We start from the raw sequence: 22,307 nt of genomic DNA, 5'->3' as shown, positions 1-22,307 counted from the left end.
TATAATTTATGATGTTATAGTGGTTATGTCTTTACTATGTATGGTGGTGTTATTAGTTGGATGAGTAAGGGACAAGTTGTAGTTGCTTTATCCACAATAGAGGCAAAGTATATGGCAATTACTAATGCTTATAGGGAAGCCATTTGGTTCGATGGTTGTGTCTAGATATTGGGTTTGATGCAGGATTGCTTACTATTTGTTGTGATAGTTAGAGTGCCATTTTATTGGCAAAAAATCCTTCCATGCCAAAATAAAGCACATTAATGCTCAAATTTATTTTCTTCAAGATATGGTAGAGGATGGGAGGGTAAAATTGGAGAAGGTTGACACTTTGATGAATTTTGTAGATGCACTGATAAAAGGGATGAGTACAGAGAAGTTTAGATGGTGTTTGGAGTCCATGGGCCTCACAATCCCTAGAAATTAAATTATCCAGTGTAGATACTCCCTTTGCTCTTGCAAGGTATTCAACAAGTGGGAGAATGTTAGGAAATTATGTCTCAACCTTGAATTTGCATAAGACTACTATTTATAGTAAGTTTTATTTGAGTGTGAATTAGTCTAAAATTTTCCCCAAAGCTTCAGATTGGCTCGATAAGCACTTTGATGAATTTTTGTTGCAAAATCATGTCTAGATTTGAAAATATTAAAGTTTCTATTTTTTAAAGTTACAAGTGAAAGTGTTGAAGTAAATTTTGAGAGCCTTAGAGACTCCAAAGTGGTATGAATTTTTTTGTAACTAGTTTAGTGGGTTATTTCTTGATAGGTCATGTCATGATCTTTTTGTTCCTTCAAACGGTTCAACAACAGGACACTCGGTTCAAAAGTCATGGCCTCCAAAAGTTGGGTCTCCTAAAATACAAAATAAAAAAAAATGTGGACACATAAATGAGCTATAATAGGAAGCTACACATGTTAGTCTATGTTGACACACCATAGAACATCTTGGATTGGAGATAAGTTGGGTGCCACTTTTTAAGTGGTTTTAGCTCATGGTTTTGTAATACTGTTTGACAGTTTCATGTATTGTATCTCCTATATATTAGGTGTATGAGATGGAGGCTATGTGTAATAGTATTAAAGCTATTGAGTTACCTCTATATTTGTAATTGGTGATACTCTTGTGAGAAGCTTGCTTCACAAATATATTGTATTATGTTGTTGATTTTTTAATAATATATTAGGTTTCTTTTGGAGTGTGGGGTTTTTCTTCCAAAAGGATTTTTCCCATGATATATCTTGTGTTTATTGTTAATATATTTGCATGTTGTATAATCCTTCTGTATGTGTTTTTTATTTTGTAACAATTTAAAATTTATAAGTAAATCTGTATTATCTCCCCCACGAGATTAGTGTTATGAATCATTTTTTCAACCTTAGCTTCCTTTCAATTCCTATGAGGTGCCCAACCTTGTAATAAGATAAAATTAGTGCAATTGTGTTTACATATCAAGATAATGTTGAGTACCATGTTCCGAAATACCTAGCAACATGGCCAAAAAATCAAATTGCAAGGGTATGGTAAGCACATGTATCAAAAAGAAATTAAACTTTATGAGAGTTTGTGTGAGATATTTGGATTCTCATTTAATAAATTCTATGATGTTTTATTTGGTTATAAAATTCATGTTAAAAGGATAAAAAATTCTAGAATTAGAAAATTAAGATTGCATCTTAAAAGTTTTCTTCAAGGAAAGATATAGTTTTAATGTGGATAAAGATATTAGGATGGTAACATGAGCATATCAAATACCATCCAATCATGATCTACTACAATGATTTCTAACATATGCATGAATGTGATATAAAATTTATGAGAAACATGCAATAATTATTTCGGCTTACATCATTGTAAGTATAACATTTAAGTATTGATTTAAGTGAACATTATCATGGATAAGAAAAGATAAGAAAAGATAAGAAAAGATAATTGAGAAATATTTAATTTTAGAAATTGATTTTATAATCACTAACCTAGACTAAAGTGTTAATGTCATTTTTCTCAATGCAATAGATAGATTGATACCATCATAGAAAGAGAACATTGTTGGAGAGGGAGGAAGACAAGCATTGTGAAACCAAAGGGCTGTGATGGAATACACACACAATCACTTAGGAAATGATAAATGATTATTTGAATGAATGAGTGTGCTTTCTTGCTTCACCTTAATTTTGTTGCAAAAGTAAAGATTAGTCTATATTTAAGTTAATGGAAATATTAACCATGCCATCTACACAAAAAATTTCAGCCTTGCATTGGTGGAGCCGTAAGTTTATTTTGATTTATGCATCAGGATAATGCAACTTTTAAGATGGGAAGGATGTCACACTCATTTTTCATATCTATTATTATTGTAATAATTTTATTAATTTTTGTCCCTATTTAATTATAAATCAAATTATTACATTGTGTGAAATAATTTATGATTATAAATTTATTTAAAAATCTAAGACATCAATTGTCTAACTATAAATTATTTCATAATTAATTTGATATTAATACATTAACATCTTTAAATCTAAATATATATATTCATCTAATCAAGCCTTTTTGAATTTAAGGAATGGTTGTAGTTTATTTTATCTTTTATCTCATTTATACCAATTCCATACCAATCTAAATCACCCATAATCTTCCTCCTCATCATAATATATCTATTCACATGGATTCGTAATTATATGGATTATATGGTCAAATATTTTTATTTTAAATGAACGAGATATAGTTGTACATGGAATTTAGTTTTTCTTTTGAACCTGTTTAAAATCCTAGGTGTCTTTTACTATTGATCTAAATTGAAGTTTAGTAGCATAAATCAATAGAAAGATGTGTTTAGATATTAGAGAATAAAAGTAAATTTATGCAATTCATGTTAAATGAATTCATGGTTTTAAATAATGATTGGCCCATAAATTAGAAATAAATAATAGCTACAAAATCTTTAAAGGCTAATCAATTTGTGATAAACATTTGTATTGACTTGTTTTGATTTATTTCAAATTCTAAGATTTTAAATGATAGCATTACATAGAGAGATTCATAAACAATAAACAATATTGCATGGTGATTAGCTCACATAAATTAATCATGCTTTGAATAGTTCCTAAAAGTTTACCTCTAGGTTAGTGCATTTAAAGCCAATATTTTCTTCCTTTTTAATGAGTGATTAAACCTTTAGTTATGGGAAACTATTAAGTTACCTTAATTTTTCACTAAGAAGAGATTCTTCAAGTATGCTTTAGATCTTAGGAAATCTCATTGGGATCTTATATTGTGGGTAACCTACTGATGAAGCCATTCTTACTTAAAAAAATTCTTTATGTATTAAGAATGTATACAACTTTATGATTTTTAGAACTTAAACCTTATTTTTTGCTATTTTCAACTATATCAAACTTGTATGCCATTAATAACATCTAGCTAATGGAATTATCCTTTAAATAACATTATCTTAGGACCCTCTTAGGGAAAGTATGCCACTAGAAAATATTGGTGAATTATGTTGATCATAAAATAAAGTCAATTAACAATTTATAGTATGAATATGATTATTTTAGCTTAACTTCTCATACATAGTGGTAAAAGTGTCTATTCATTATAATCACCTAATGACATTTGTTAATGTTTCATACTAAATCTTGGCATATTTGTTATTATAATGGTTTTCATATTCATGCATAGTATCAAGTAGATATGAAAATATTGTTGCTTTGATATGATTATATGCATTTTTATGCTTTATATGCTTGGATTTTAGTAAAAGTCAAACAAGTATCGTAAATGGAGCAATAGAGAAGGGTGATTTTCTACTTCAAACTTACCTTCAAGTAGATGAACCACAAAGGTGCTTTTTCCAAAGCTTATTGATCATTAGTATATGTTGGTCATTTGATCATTATGTCTCTTTCTCTTTTTCATATCGTATTATTATTATTATATTAGCATCTAGAATATAGATATATCTATTGGAAGTCGGGCAACAACAATGCAGGAAAACTGAGAGGGGGGGGGGTGAATCAATTTTCACCAAAATCAAACAAATTAATCTCAACTTTAGATCTGATCAAGAACAACAATAGAAAAGATAAACACCACATCAACAACACACATAACATATGGATTTTTAATGTGGAAAACCCAGTCAAGGGAAAAACCATGGTGGGAACCTACCCACAATATGATGATACTTTGTAGTAGTATGTGTAAATATTACAATGGGGAATGCGCATGCATTCAGACACACTGCCTAGAGATCATTGCTCAAAAACAAAAAAAAGGGCTACAACCTTGGGAAGGCTCACTGCCTCACAAAGATCGAACACCAATCCAGATTACATGAACTAAAATAATAGCATCTCCAAATTCCTGATCACAATTCCGGTTAAGCATATTGTCTTCACAATAACACTTCTCTACTCTTCTCCACTACCGAAAGATAAATTTGCTTGTTCACACATACAATACTCTCATAGATCATAGATCCAATTGTAGACACACAACTAACATGATTACAAAACTTATTTATACAAATCATCAACCTTAACCTTAAGGCTAACTCAATACATAAGACTTAATTACAAAATTACATCACACAATACATAAATCCATAACCAGACCAATACAGTGTTGGCAAGGACATAGCATGTATCCAAATCAAATCCTCGAAAACACTACACCACCAAATAATTCACCAAGATCATCTACAACATGCTAAACCATCGAATTTGTTGCATAACATAAATAATACCAATGGACAATTAAAATATTCAATAATATGTACCACGATCAACACGAACAACCAAAATGCATAGAACACAATCAAAGAACATCAGCAAGCAATGTGAATTCCATTGTGATAACCGCAACAACTCGGATAACAAGAATCATTATTATTACATCACCAGAGCTCAAGATCACCAACTGACAAATTGAAAGACATGCTTGTGAAGTTCCAAATCATGAACCATCTGATCTAAGGACACACATGAATGTCCCAAACACTCTCCAAAATATGCACAACATAAGGAATCAATTTTGCAGCAATATGGATCAAATACCACAACTCTGCAACATAGAACCAACAAAAAAACAACTATCACACCAACTCACATAACTCGACCAAATCTCCTCCCGGAACACTAAAACTCATATTGAATCAACTAGAGATAAGTATATCTTGAAAAGCCATTAATCCATATCAGCAGATCTACAACAAATCAGCAAAATAACTCTTTGCAACATACCAATTCTATGCATTACAGGAATATGTTGACATCAATGACAAAAACACATTCCAACAACTCTAATATCCAACAATCTCCCTCTTTGGAATTGATGGCAACATATGAAAGTGAAAAGCAATCAATGCAAAGAAAGAAATCAACTCTAGGAATATCCCTTAAAATCACAAGGATCAACTCCCCCTTTGACAAACAACTCAAAATACTTTAGGGTTTTTCACATGCATCTCTCCCCCTTTGACAACAATGGCAAAGAAACATACAGATCATTATTCTCTCTCTCTAACCAGAAAATCTCTCCCCCTTAGAAAGATGGTCTCTCCCACTTTAGATAAACTCACAAATCTGAACAATTGAATCACACAATGACTACTGTCTCAGAGAAGCAACACCCATTCATTAGTCTAGATAATAGAATAAGACTATGAAGTCCACCGGATCGATGCAACTCAATACATATAGTTCACAATAGGAGGGGAAATCATCCCTAACTTCTCTCTAAGATATACAAATATTTCTGTAGGCAAAGGCTTTGTAAATATATTTGCAATCTATTCCTTTGTAGATACATACTCCACTCTGACTTCCTTATCATTGACTTTCTCTCTCAGAAAATAAAACTTAATTGATATATGCTTTGTCTTAGAATGCAACACCGGATTCTTAGAAATATTGATGGCACTAGAATTGTCACAATATAACAGTAGGCTCATTATGAACAACTCTAATATCCTTCAACATCTGCTTCATCCAAATAACCAGAGTAGAGTTGCTAGCAGCAGCAATGTATTAAGATTTTATAGTAGATAAAGAAATAACATCTTGCTTCTTACTTGTCCAAGCAACCAATTTCTTTCCCAAAGAGAATCCTCCATCGGTAGTGCTTTTCTGGTCATCATCAACACCAGACCAATCAACATCTGTATAATCATTTAAAGTGAAATCATCATCCTTCAGACACCACATACCATAATCAACTGTTCCCTTCAAATATCTAAATATCCTCTTCACAACAATAACTTGACTTTCCTTAGGATCAACTTGAAATCTTGCAACAAGACATACAACATTCATAATGTCAGGTCTAGTCTAAGTCAAATATAGCAGTCTACCAATCATAGATCTATATAGGGTTTGGTTAGCTTTCAGAGATTCATCATCTTTTTTCATCTTGCATCTAGTCACCATAGGAGTTCCAATAGGTTTGGAATCATCAAACCAAAACTTCTTTAGCAATTCCTTCACATACTTAGATTGAGATATGAAAATGATTTTGTCAATCTGTGAAATTTGCAATCCTCAAAATAATTTCATCTCACCTTTCATAGACATCTCAAATTCTTTTTACATATCATCAGCAAATTTCTTACTCAATTCATCATCTCCTCTAAAAATAATATCATCAAAATATTATCATTATCAATATTGACGTACAAATTACTATCAGTAGTACCTTTATAGAATCTCAACTTCATCAAATACCTGTCCAATCTAGTGTACCAAGATCTAGGAGCTTGTTTAAGTCCATACAATGCTTTCTTCAATCTACATACCATGTCTTCTTCAGCTGTCAATGAAAATCCATCTGGTTGCTCAAAGTAGACTTCCTCTTCCAATTCACCATTCAAAAAGGATGACTTCACATCCATCTGATATACCTTGAATTTCTTATGAGCAACATATGCAAGAAATAGTCTAACAACTTCAATTCTAGCTACCAGAGCAAAAGTCTACTCAAAATCAATTCCTTCTATTTGTGAATATCCCTTACATACTAGTCTTTCTTTGTTTCTAACAACTTCTCCATTTTCATTCAACTTATTTCGGAACACCCATTTAATACCAATTACATTCTTGTCCTTAGGTCTAGGAACAAGTTCCCATGTTTTGTTCTTCTCAATTTGATCTAACTCTTCTTCCATAGCTTTTACCCAATTTTCAACTTTACAAGCTTCAACAACATCTTTAGGCTCAATTTTGGAAATCAAACATGTCTCTTCAGTAGCAATCCTTCTCCTAGTCATCACACCTTTATTTTTGTAGACGTATAAATCTAACCACTTTCCTAAATGAATATTTAATATTTATTTTAACCCCATTCCTCTTATTAATTAAATTCTATTTAATTAATTTATTCATATTTATCTATTTGATTAAATGAATTACTCAATTTATTTAATTAAGTTCACCTAAACCTTTTCTAGCCTTTAATTAAATAAATCACTTTATTTAATTAATTCCCCTTTATCCCTTTTTAATTAAATTAATCCTTGCAAATAAATAAATCTAATTTATTTATTTAAATCCCCCACTTGTATTTATGCAAGTTGCATCTATTTTGTTGAAATAAAGTAATTTTATTTTAATTAAAATCCTCCTCCATCCACTTGCATTTTCGTACATCTCCCACTTGCCTCCTAAACCCCTTCTAGATTCTTCTAATCCCTTCCAATTTAGCCTAATTCATCTCCTAATTATTGTCACATTCCTAAGAAAACAGAAGTCACTTCTCAAAACCTCCCCAGTCTTTGAAATGTATTAAAGGCTTTATATCTTCAACAAGTTAACCCTCAAAGTCTTCCTAACCATTAATGGTTAACTCAACCTTCTTGCATAGTTAGAGACTTTCCTCCAACTTAACCCTCATCTAACCCAAGGGTCTCATCAAGCATTCATGGCTTTAACCTTGGTTATCCCTTTAACCCTTGCACAAGAGTTTACCCCTTGGGTAAAAGCTTTATCCATTGGATAACCCTAACCTGACCTTAACCCTTACCTCCTAAGGTAACCTTCATGTCTTCTCAAGCATTTAATGCTTCTTACATCTCCTCTCAAGCAACCTTTTGTTGACAATTGTCACCATTTCATTGGTAAGATGTGTAAACATGGATTGATTAAACTTCAATCCTGGCTCTTGTTAAGATTATCCAATCTTGACCATCCATTACCCTATTTTTCCTATAAATAGAGCTCTCATTCCTCACTTTCATAATCTCCAAGTTTTCATGCATCTACATTATAGCCTAAATTACTAAACAGACTCTCTTTGGTAAATCATCATAATAAAATTTAGAATCATTTTAAATACATCATAGAATATTCATGCTAGGATAGTATATCATTTGCTAGGATAATTTGTTAATCTTTTATCATATAATCATATTTATGATAGCTTAAATCATCGTAGTTTCAATATCACACATCTTAGAATGCATTCATGTATATAAATAAAACATCACTCGTTCTTGGATTTGTCATTCCTAAGTCACTTTTCTTAGTGATCTGAGAGAAAAACATCAACTTTAGGGATCCTGTGAGATAGAGAACAATGGGACACCCCTTGGGAAGTTGAATTGATTGAATTAGTCCATATACTTGCACCAAGAGTCTTATTGGTGTGTGGGCATTCTAGATTTGAGTTATTCATTTTCGTCACCCATTTTCCCATACACAATTTTTATCACCAATAATTTGATTTTTTGAATGATTTAATCTTACATACCTAGGGATCTTTTGATTATTCTAATTTTCAGTCTCTTGAACTTCTTCACCGACAACAACATCTTGAATTACTATCTCTTTTGGATCACTCTACTTCACACTCGGAGTCTACACTTCCTTTGAATTAACATCCTGATCATCAGACTCATTTCCAGATGCTCTGATTTTCTTCTCATGATTTTCATCAAATTTCACATTTGCACTTTCCACTATCTTTTCCAGTCCCTTATTGTATTAGTGGCAGGCTTTGCTCTTAGTAAAATATCCCAATAAGATTCCTTCATCACAACTTGCATCAAATTTTCCTATATCCTCGTCTTTTTGATATAACATTTGCTTCCAAAGATTCTTAAATATCTAACAGTAGGAACATGACCAAACTATAGTTCATAAGGATTCTTACCGAAATCACCTTTTATATGCACCTGGTTGAGTGTGTATACAAAAGTACTAATAGATTCTCTCCAATAGATATGCAGAACATTTCCTTCAATCATCATAGTTCTAGCAGCATCCAAAACAATTTTGTTCTTCCTTTCAACAACTCCATTCTGCTAAGGGGTTCTCAGAGTAGATAAGTATCTTCTGATTCCATGCTCTTCATAAAAAGAATTAAACTCATCAAAGGTGAATTCTCCTCCTCTGTCAGACCTCAGACCCTTCAACTTCAATCTTGTCTCTATCTCCCTTCTAGCTTTGAATATTTTGAATTTCTTTAGTGCTTCAGATTCGTCCCTTAGAAAAGTGACCCACATCATCCTAGAATAGTCAGCAATCAACAATAGAAAGTATATGTCTCCTTACAAGCTTCTTACCCTAGAAGGTCCACATAAATCAATATTCACAAGATCTAATAACCATTAGATGAATACAGTTTGATCTTGAATAAAATTCTTGTTTTCTTTCCCAACTGACATTCTTTACACATTGGATTAGTAGGCTTCACTATCTTAGGAAGATCTCTAATAGCTTGAGTAGAACTTATCTTAATCATGCAGTCAAAGTTAACATGACACATCCTTCTATGCCATAACCAACTCTCATCAATTTGAGCAATCAAGCAAATTTTCTCACCAACTTTCAAATGAAAGATATTACCTTTATTCTTAGTTCCTGATGTAATTTCTATACTGGAGCTATTCAAGATCTTACACTTCCCATTCTTGAAATGCAAATCATATGCCTTATCAACCATTTTTCCAACACTCAAAAGATTATGCTTCAAACCTTCGACACATAGAACATCATCAGTATTATGCTTACCATAAAGAGAAATAGAACCTCTAGCACAGATTACACAAGCTTTGTTATCTCCAAATCTTACTACACCACCATCATACTTCTCCATATTCACAAATTTACCTTTATCACCTGTCATGTGATGTGAACAACCACTATAAATTACCCATTCATCTTTCTCATCAATCTTAGAAGCCAAAGATTTCTCTTCAATAATACAACTTGTAGAATTAGCAGATACTGAATCATCTTCCTTGATAGCAATGAACACAAATTCATCTTTCAAATTCCTTTTTTCAGACTCATCTTCTGTTACGCCTTCATCAACAACATAATACACTTCTTCTGATATCTATACTTCCGGTTAGGATTGTAAGGCTTATCATACTTTGACACTTTTTCAACTCTTTCTATACACTTAGAAGCAAAATGACCAATCTTATTGCATGAAAAACATTTTAAAGGTAACTTCCCTTCATACTTACTAGCTCCCTTAGGCAATCTTCTAGCAATAAGTACTTCAAGCTCTTCCAATTCTCTTTCTTGTTCTTCCATCTCTCTCATTTCTCTTTCATATTTGGACACCCTAATTGAACTTTCTCCCGAATCATACTTCTTCTTCCCAAATACAATAGCTTTAAATGCAATCTCAGTTTTTCCATGTGATTCACCAAATTCTATCAATTCAAAAGCAGCAAGATTACCAACCAACATATCTCTTGTCATAGTTGTCAAAGTTCGAATCTCATCAATAGCAACAACTTTATGTTTCTAAGCAGGAGGTAAATATCTCAACACCTTAGCCACAATCTTATATTCTTCAAGGACTCCACCAGAACATTTGATGTTCAGAACAAGATCATTCACTTTAGCCATAAAGGATGAAATATTCTCATCTTCTCCCATTCTCAGCAACTCATACTTTCCTTTCAAGCTCTGCAATTTAGCAACTTTCACATGTTTATCTCCTTCATACAAGGTTTCTAGCTTCTCCCAAATCTCATATGCAGTCTGCAATCCCATCACATTAGTCATCTCTACATCAGTCAGGGCACTCAACAATGCTTCTTTATCTCTTATGTTATGTTCATTATCTTTGATCTCACCTGCAGTAACAGGACCATTCACAGGAACAATGTATGCATTCTTTGTAATATTTCAATAATCTTCTCCAAGACAATTCAAGTGAACTTCCATCGTTTTATTTCATATAGAGTAATTAGTTCCATCAAATCTCATACTGTCCTTCTTGAAAAAAACAACTGCCATCCTAGATCTCCCCAAGCGGTCAAGCGCCTTCCAGAGGATCTATCTTTGATACCAATCATTGATAGTAGGGCAACAACCATGCAGGAAAATTGAGATGGGGGTGAATTGGTTTTTACCAAACTCAGACAAATTAATCTCAACTTTAGATCTGACCAAGAACAACAATAGAAAAGATAAACACCACATCAACAGCACACATAATACATGGATTTTTGATGTGGAAAACCCAATCAAGGGAAAAACTACGGTGGGAAGCTACCCACAATATGATGATACTATGTAGTAGTATGTGTAAATATTACAATGGGGAATGCACATGCATTCAGGCACACTGTCTAGAGCTCACTGCTAAAAAAAAACAAAGAGCTTCAACCCTGGGAAGGCTCACCGCCTTACAAAGATTAGACACCAATCTAGACTACATGAATTGAAAGAATAGCATCTCCAAGTGCCTAATCATAGTTCCAGTTAAGCACATTGTCTTCACAATAACACTTCTCTTCTCTTCTCCACTATCAAAAGATAAATTCACTTGTTTGCACATACAATACTCTCACAGATCATAGATCCAATCAGAGACAGACAACTAACATGATTATAATACTTGTTTATACAAATCATCAACATTAACTTATGCAGGAGCATCCCCGGTTCACAACAATCTTGCATCAACCAAAAACATTTTCTTTTCTATTTTGTTTTCTGTTTGCAGTTTCAATTTTCCTTTTGTGTGTCCCAGTTTTGGCTCAATGGTTCCTTTGGATTTGGATTCTACTTGAAGACTTGATCATCCTACTTTCTTTCTAACCGCGTCTCATTTGGATCACTTTCTGGCAAGATATCTCTACTAGTTTCCTTAAGAGTTTCTTGTTACCTATTTTTCCTTTGTTACCGATTGCTTGAGACCTATTCTAGTGATCTACCGGAACCCATTATGAAGCTTGCGGAGCCTTGGACGTTGATCTCATTGTTGTTTGGGATGTGGCCGACCTTCTGCGTTTCATCCTTGGATTTTTTGGAGGAATCTCTTGGCGAAGGTTGACCTCATTCTTTTTGCACGTTAGGGTTTTGATCCTTTTTGGGCCAACCAAATCCTTTTGGATCGATATATATATATATATATATATATTTGTAATCCCGCTTTAGAATGCAATCAATCAGAGAATCAAGGAGTATCAAATAGATAGACTATGCCTAGAAGATAGATATTTTGATTTAAGGTTACGGTGTGACCTATTCTACCAGGACTGTGTGCCGGTATGTTGTAACCCGATTATTACCGGTTGGATGTAATTAACTTTCATACAATAAAACTATCTGTTATGCATTGCCTCCATCATATATGTGTGTTTTCATTGTGTTAACTCTTGTTGACTAGTTTGGACTGATCTCCTTGAGGTCCCTCCTCACCAGTGACTGCTTCAAGTGGTATTAGAGAAAATTTTGTTCCAGAGGTTGCATGTCATAAATATTATTGTAGGGTGGTGAATTACGAATCCAACCTACAATTATAGAGGACTAGTGTGGATCAATGGCGCGAAGAGGAACTAGGAATGGTGGAGCACGTGGGAATGCAAACCCTACTGTAATGGAGATGTTGTGAGGAATAGAACACTGGTTAGAAGCCATGGAGACAACCCAAAGAAGAGGCTGACATATTGAGGATGTGAGAAAAGATGAAGGAGAAGAATCCCCAACAAAACAAGTAAACCTACTGACAGTTGATCTAAAGGAGGAAAGGTTTTTAAGGGTTTTGAGTAGGGAAAACACTAAACCTCATTTTACCCCACCGGAATATGTTGGGAAGTTAGATTTAGATGAATTGATGGATTGGATCTTAGAGATGGAGAAGTATTTTGATTTTGAAATCCCAACAGAAGAAAGGAAGGTAAAGTATGTCTGTACCCGGTTGAAAGGTCATGCATCTCTTTGGTGGGAGCACTTGTAAGTTGATAGGAAAAGAAGAGGTAAAGAAAAGATTAAGATGTGGGATAGGATGATTGCTAAGTTAAAATCAAAGTTTGTCTCAACTAATTATTAAGTATACTTGTGTTGAAAGTTGCAAAATCTGAGACAGAAGGAATCTAGTGTGAAGGAGTATACCAAAGCATTTTACAAGTTGAACATCAGATCCAGACATGTGGATGATGAAATTAAACAAATTGCAAGATATTTGAATGGATTGCGGATGTCTATACAAGATGAACTCAGTATGATCAAATTAGAGAGTTTTGAAGAGGATTACCAGTATGCAATAAAGGCTGAAGAGAAATTGAATAAGAGGCATGAGCAGAGACAGTGAGGTAGAGGTGGAAGGTTTACCAGAGGAAGATTTCAAGGAGGAAGAGGATACACCAGAGGAAGAGGAACTAGTATAGATCAAAATAAGGACAAGGGAGTGAGTAAGGAAGGAAATTCATACCAGAAGGATTATAGAAATTTCTACCAAAGGAGAGAACCGAATAGTTACCGGAATGAGAAATTTGGAAGACAAGACAAAGGGACATTCAGAGGAACCTATTTTAAATATGGAGGAGAAGGACACCATGCATTTTAATGTAAGAAGTCAAAGGCTACTGGAAGAGTGGAAGTGGTTGAAGAGAACCCCACCAGATCAAACAATAAACCAGAAGATTGAGAACTGTTGATAATGAGGAGAGCTTTGTGTCATACCAAAGAAGATAAAGAACCCTTGCAGAGGAAGAACGTGTTAAAGACCAGATGTAAGGTATCCGATAAGTGTTGTAAAGTTGTCATTGATAGTGGTAGTTTAGATAATCTTGTTTCAGAAGAGATGGTGAATAAGTTGAAATTGGAGAGATTGAAACACCCTAAGCCTTACCAGATAGCATGGATTCAGGATGAACATAAGTTGTTAGTAAGTGAATAGTGTTTAGTAAAATTAAAAATTAGGAATTATCATGATGAAGTTTTGTGTGACATTATGCCTATGGACATTTGTCATCTTTTGTTGGGAAGACATCAATAATTTGATAGACATGCAATAAATGATGGGAGGAAGAATACATACACTATTGTGGCCAATGGGATGAAGCAAACCTTGTTTCCTTTGGAGGAACCTTTAAAAAATGAAGTTTGTACAAATACTAGAATCTGTCTAGTAGATGGAAGGAAGTTCATGGATGGACTGAGACATGAGAATATGTCGTTTGCCTTAATTCCTAAGAATACTGAGAGACCGGAACCGAAAGGAGAACACCTAACACAAATAAAAGATTTGCTGATAGAGTATGGGGACATCATTTTAGATAATGTACCTTATGGATTGCCACCTATTAGAAGTATTATTCATTGCATGGAATTAGTTCCCGGAGCTAGTTTGCCTATCAAAGTTACACACCGGTTAACATCGACAGAGAATGAAGAACTGAATAGACAAGTGCAAGAGCTATTGAAGACAGGTTTGATCAAGGAAAGTCTGAGCCCTTGTGTAGTACCAACAGTATTAGCACCTAAGAAGAATGGAGAATCAAGGATGTGTACCATTTCAAGAGCAATAAAAAAGATCATAGTGAAATACCGGTTTCCCTTGCCTAGGATGGATGGCATAATGGACTGTTTGATTGGAGCAAAGTACTTTACAAAGATTGATTTGAAGAGTGTATACCATCAAATCAAGATCAGAGAAGGTGATGAATGGAAGACAACATTTAAGACAAATGAAGGATTATATGAATGGTCGGTGATGCCTTTTGGATTGACTAATGCACCAAGTACTTTCATGAGGCTGATGAATGAGGTTTTGAAGAAATTATTGGGTAAGTTTGTTATTGTGTATTTGGATGATATTCTAATTTCCAGTAAGACAAAAGAGGAGCATTTGTTGCAGTTAAGACAAGTTTTGCAGAAGTTGAGAGAAGAAAAGTTATTGATCAATATCAAGAAGTGCACTTTCATGAATGATGAGTTAGTCTATTTGGGCTTTGTGATATCTGAGGATGGTTTGAAGATGGACCTTGAGAAAGTGAAAGACATTGTTGAGTGGCCAATACCAGAAAGAATTGGAGAGGTAAGATCATTTCATGGATTGTCTAGTTTTTACCAGAAGTTTATCAGAAATTTTAGTTTAGTTTGTAATCCTATGACTGAAACCATGAGGGGAGATCGAAAGAAATTCAAGTGGACCACCAGAGAAAACAAAAGTTTTGAGTTGTTGAAATAGAAAGTGACTAAGTAGCCTGTGTTGGCTTTACCGGATTTCAATAAGGTATTTCAAGTGGATTGTGATGCAAGTGGAACAAAAATAGGAGCAGTTTTGAGTCAAGAAGGGAGAGCAATAACATATTTCAGTGAGAAATTGAATGATGCCCAGAAGAGATATTAAGTATATGATCAAGAATTTTATGCCATAATTCAAGCCTTGAAGAAATGGAGACATTGCCTTTTGCCTAAGGAGTTTGTGTTGTATACAGATCATCAAGCTTTGCAATATCTGAACAGTCAGAGTAAGTTGAATTAGAGACATATGAGATGGGTAGAGTTCTTGTAGAGTTACACCTTCATGCTGAAACATAAAAGTGGGAAATATAACAAAGTTGTTGATGCATTGAGTAGGAGAAGCAATTTGCTGATAGAGATGAGAGTGATAGTGTTAGGTTTTGAAAATTTGAAGACCTTATATGACAAAGACCCGGATTTTGCAAAACCTTGGAAAGCATGTAGAGAACCAGATATGGTTGATAAGAGAAAATAGTTGGATTACTTCATTCAGGATGGGATTTTATTTAAGGGAGTTCAGTTATACATACCTAAAAGTTCCATGAGAGAGAACCTGATAATAGAGAAGCATAGTGGAGGTTTAGCTGGACATTTTGGCATTGATAAAATAGTTACATTGGTGAGTGAGCAGTACTTTTGGCCCCAGATTCATAAGGATGTTAAGAGATATGTCCAGAGCTGTAGAGTTTGTCAAGTTGCAAAAGGTAGTAGTCAGAATGTGGGATTGTATAAACCTTTGACAGTACCAATAAGACATTGGGAGGATATACGTATGGATTTTATACTTGGTTTACCAAAGACACCGAGAGGGAATGATTCTATATTTGTGGTAGTGGATAGATTTTCAAAGATGGCTTATTTTATACCTTGTAAGAAGACATCAGATGCATTGCATGTAGAAGACCTATTTTTCAAGGAAGTGGTAAGATTGCACAGATTACCTAACAGCATAGTTTCAGACAGAGACACTAAGTTTGTTGGCTATTTTTAGAGAACACTTTGGAAGAAGATGAAGACAGATTTGAAGTTTAGTTCTAATTTTCATCCATAGATTGATGGATAGACAGAAGTAGTTAACCAAAGTTTGGGAAACTTGTTGAGATGTTTATTAGGAGATAAAACCGGAAGTTGGGATTTGGTCCTTGCACAAGTAGAGTTTGCCTATAACAATTCAGTGAATAGAAGTACCAAAAAAACACCTTTTGAGATTGTTATGGGAGTGCATCCTAAAGGAATAGCAGAATTGAGAGACATTAGTAGTGAAGACCGGAGGAGTTCAGAAGTAGAAGAATTTGCAGATCACATGGAAACATTGCATATTCAGGTTAAACAACACTTGGAAGACATGAATAGAAAATACAAGGAGAAGGCAGATGAGAAGAGGAGACATAAGGAATTTGAAGTTGGCGATGAAGTGATGGTCTATTTGAGAAAAGAGAGATTCCCAATTGGAACTTATAATAAGTTGTAGATGAAGAAGTTTGGACCCTATAAGATCTTAAGAAGGTTCAGTTCTGGAAATGCATATGAGGTGGAGCTACCAGATAGTCTAAGTATTTCACCTATATTCAACATTGCAGATCTTCATGAGTACCATGAACTAGAATTCAATGAGGATAGTACTGCAGACTTGGAGAAATAATTGCCCCAGAAGGAACCAAATCAGATTGAAGAGATTTTGGATAGTAGGATTGGGCATAGTACCCGAAGTAGTCAGTACAAAGAATATCTTGTGAAGCGGAAGAACATACTAGTGGAAGATTTATCTTTGATTTGTCAGGTAGAGGTAGATTGCCTTGGTTTCCCTCTGAATCCAGCAAAGTGAGAGGTTCACTTTTTATTAACCCCGAATGTCTAATGCATAAGCATCCTCGGTTCACAACAATCTTGGATCAACCAAAAAATATTTTCTTTTATGTTTTGTTTTCTGTTTGCAATTTCAATTTTCCTTTCTGTGTGTCCTAGTTTTGGCTCACCGGTTCCTGTGGACTTGGATTTGTAGACGTCTAAAAATGGTCAACGCTTGTGGAGTCATACTTTAACATTTGCACATTGCCTTATTTTAGGGTTCTTGCGTCACATTAACATTTCTTCTATGTTGCGCACTTGGTCTTTATCATTTGCGAGCATCGAGTCCTTCTTCTGCATTCCTCATTTTTATTGCTTTCGAATTAGGTCTTGTCGATAGCAATCTTCAGTCATGATTTTGGTCAATCTTATCCTGTTGCATCATGGTGCGTGCTCATTTATCATCATTTTGGACATCGTCAGTCCTAATCGATGATAGAATTAGGGTTTTGTCCTCTTGTCAATCTCATCATTTTGTGATCGATTCATCATCGATCCTTGTCCTTGTCAATCTCATCATTTTTTGATCGATTCATCATCAATCCTTGTCCTTGTCAATCTTGTCATTTTGCGATCGATTTGTCATCAATCCTTGTCCTTTTCAATCATGTCAATTTGGATCGATTAGTCATTGTTCCTTGTCAATTGGCGCCAATCAATTTGATCTCCTTGTCAATCTTGGTCAATTTGTCATTGATTTTTGTCAACCAATCTCAATCATTTATCAACATTGGTCCTTTGTCAATCAGAATCATGATCAAACCTACATTAATTTCTTGTTGTCTTGACCTAATTCCTTGTCCTCTTATTTCTAGGGTTTTATGATTTGTTCATTTAATCTTTTTCTTCTTCTTTGTGGGTTAAATAAATCTATTTATTTAATCCTAGGTCTCTTTCATGAATGAAAACCTATTAATTAATTCACCTAATTTCTATTTCATCTTTTTCCTCAATTTTCTAATTTGCTAATTTCTCCTAATTCCTAATTTCTATTTCTCCTATTGTCATAATTTGTCATACATCTTGAATAGCAACTTGTCATAATTTGTCATACATCTTGCATAGAAACTTGTCATACATTTGTCATAATTTTGCCATTCTTGATTTGAATTTCCTTTCAAATCTCTTCATGCTAATCTTGTCCTCTCTCCAATTTGTCTATAAATTGGATGAATTTCTTCAATGAAAAGAGAATAAATCAATCACATTTTCGAGTAACCTTATACTGTGAATTTCATCAACTACTTGCTTTCCACTTGCATTTTTGCACTTGTAGGTGAGATCCACATCAAATTTGAAGGTGAAAGAAGAACAATGGAGCCACATGAAGTAGATATCTACGTTGGTTTGCTTCGATTTCATTTGATTTGAATATCTTGTCTTTATGTCTTCATTGATTGGATTGGGATTTATTTCATAGCAACTTTAGGTTTTGTGGTTGTCCTAATTGTTATTGCTTTGATGATTTTCAATTTCCTAATCTACAGGATTATACTTGAAGACTTGATCATCCTACTTTCTTTCTAACCGCATCTCTTTTGGACCACTTTACGAAAAGATATCGCTACCAGTTTCCTTGATAGTTTCTTGTTACCGATTGTTCCTTTGTTACCGGTTGCTTGACACCTATTCTAGTGATCTACCATAACCCATTCCAAAGCTTGCTGAGCCTTGAACGTTGATCTCGATGTTGCTTGGCATGTGGCCGACCTTCTACATTTCATCCTTTGTATTTTCTAGAGGAATCTCTTGGTAGAGGCCGACCTCATTCTTTTTGCACATTAGGGTTTTGATCCTTTTTGGGCCAACCAAATCCTTTTGTATCAATATATATATTTGTAATCATGCTTTAAAATACAATCAATTAGAGAATCAAGGAGTATCAGATAGATAAATTGTGCCTAGAAGATAGATTTTTCAATTCAAGGTCTCGGTGTGACCTATTCTACTAGGCCTGTGTATCAGTATTTTGTAACCTGGTTGTTACTGGTTGGATGTAATTAACTTTCATGCAATAAAACTATCTGTTATGAATTTCCTCCATCTTTCCATTGTGTTAACTCTTGATGACCAGTTTGGATTGATGTCCTTAAGGTCCCTCCTCACCGGTGATTGCTTCATTAACCTTAAGGTCGGCTCAAGATATAAGACCTAATAACAAAATTACATCACATGATACATAAATCCATAATCAGACTAACACAATGTCCGCAAGGACATATCATGGACCCAAATCAAATCCTCAAACATGCTACACCACCAAATAATTTGTCAAGATCATCCGCAACATGCTAAACCACCAAATATGTTGCATAACATGAAGAATACCACCGAACCAATAAAATCTTCAATAACACACACCACAATAAACACGGACCACCAAAACGCATAGAGCACGATCATAGAAAATCAACAAGCAATGTGATTTCCAACACAATAACTGCAACAACTCAGATAACAAGAATCATTATTATTACATCACTGGAGCTCAAGAACACCAACTGACAAACTAAAAGATACACTTGTGAAGTTCCAAATCATGAACCATCTGATATGAGGACACACATGAACATCCCAAACACTTTCCAAAATAGGCACAACAAAAGGAATCAATTCTGGAGTAATATGGATCAAATACCACAACTCTGCAACATAGAACCAACAGAAAAACCAACCATCACACCAGATCACATAACTCGACCAAATATCCTCTTGGAACACTGAAACTCATATTGAATCAACTGGAGATAAGTATCTCAAAAACCCATTAATCCACATCAACACATCTGCAACAGATCACCAAAACAACTCTCTGCAACATGCCAATTCTATGCAATACAGGAATATATTGCCATCAATGACAACAACACATTCCAACAACTCTAGTGCTTTTTCCAAATCTTATTGATCATTAGTATATCCTCATTTCAACATGAAAATAATAAGTTAATTCAAATGCATACAAAAAAATTTATGCATTACAGAATACACCTCTATCCAAATTACAATCTTTGTCTTCAAAAATTAACTAAAAAAATATATGTAGCAAAAAATTATGAAAATATATCCATGTTGGCATTACATTAAGTTTGTTGGTATGATGATATTGAGAAGGTTGTTGGAGATTGATGATATAATTGATAAAGGATGATTACTGTCTTAATAATATTATTTTGTCATTGATGTCAAGCAATTGATTTTCTGATTCAGTATGATGTTTCCATATCTTAAAGAGTATGTTTTGATGAGTATAAAGATGTTGGTAAGTGACACAGAAAGAATGTGAAAATGAAGGGGAGTAATAAGTTATTCAATGGGCAACTATTACCTAGTTAGATAGTGATCAGATTATGTTATTTTGATTGTTTTGATATCCTATATATGTGTATTCCAAGATTGAATAAGAAGGAGAAAAGATTCCATGCAATAGAATGAGTAAAGGTTTGAGACTATTCTATTTTATTGAGCAAGGAGCCAGTCAGTAAATTCCAAGGTTATCGGTGTTGGTTAAAGAAGAAAGAAGTCACTGAGCATCGTCAGCAAGCAAAGCTACCAAGACAGTAACTGAGACAAATACAGAATGTCTACCGAGTAAAGTTCAGAATTAACCGAGTATCAACTGAGCAGTAACAGAATGCATTGGATGAATAAATACATTATTAAATGAAGGATGCCAATGAGCAAGAAGTTTGTTAAGGATCAACGATAATGAAAATTCAAGAGTTAGATCTACAACATAGATTGAATGGTTATGACCGAGCACAAGTACCAAGGAAGGAATACAAGTTTCAAGGCAAGATAAAACATTTTTTAGTTCGAAGGATTCGATGAACCTAGTCAAGTTTGAAGATCTGATGGCTAAGATTAATCATGGGAAATGTGATTAAGGAGATTAAGCGGTTAGGAACTGCTTATAAATAAAGAAAAGTTGATGAACAAAGTATGCAGGAAAATGGAAGAATAGTGATGTTGCAGAAGTGATTACAGAGTACAAAAGATTGAAGATCTGATTGAAGAACATAGTGAGAAGCCTAGCAAGGAGGAAGATAAGTCTTATGACAAGATTATTTTGAGCACATAGATTCTTCTATAACATTTCAGATGTGAAGTTGCAGATATATATTTTATTACTATTATTTTTTTTGTAAGTGACAGGAAATCTCTTAACCGAGTGGACCTAACAGTCTTATTTGTAAATCCTCTAGCAAGCTAACATTCTAATTGAGTGTTTGAAATCCTTTGACAAGGTCACTTCTAACAAAGTGCAAGATTCTAATAGATCTGAGGGAAATCCCTTGACCGAGTCACATATAGCAATGTGTTTATGTAATCTTTAACAGGATTGGCTTTTAACCGAGCATACTCTAGAAGAGTATATTTTCTTTGTGGGTCTGAACTCCCGCAGTGTTTTTTCCCTATTTGGGTTTCCATGTTAAATCTGGTGTTAAATGTGTTTTGATGTTTCAAGTTTATCAGTTTATGAGTTTGAATGATTTACAGTCATAGTTGCATGTCAAGTAAGTTATACCGAGGTTGAATTTGATTAGAACATTGTATTGTGAGTTTATCTGATTCACCCCCCCCCCCCCCCCTCTCATTTAACTAACAATCCATTCACTAGATATTGTTGTGACAAATTTATGTTTCAAAAAATAGAATTCTCTAAAATAGCTATTAAAAATGTTATGCATTACCAAATAAATGTCACTTCTAGAAAATGTTCATTGCTATAAATATTGAGTTATTAAAAGTTACATAACAATTAGGACGATAAATTTCTAATTATATTTTTAGGTTATAGAAAGTAAAGATTCATTGCAAAATGTTGATTTGAATGTCAAGTATGGCCAAAAAGTGCAACCTAGTATTAATGGGATCACCTTTATGTGTTAGAATAACCGGTGGACAACTGGGGGGGTGTATCAGTTGTTAACAAATTATATTAATTAAACCACTTTATAACCTTTAAT

This window comes from Cryptomeria japonica, chromosome 7, assembly GCF_030272615.1.
Source record: "Cryptomeria japonica chromosome 7, Sugi_1.0, whole genome shotgun sequence".
Lineage (NCBI taxonomy): Eukaryota > Viridiplantae > Streptophyta > Pinopsida > Cupressales > Cupressaceae > Cryptomeria > Cryptomeria japonica.
Note: the sequence above shows the minus strand (reverse complement) of the source record.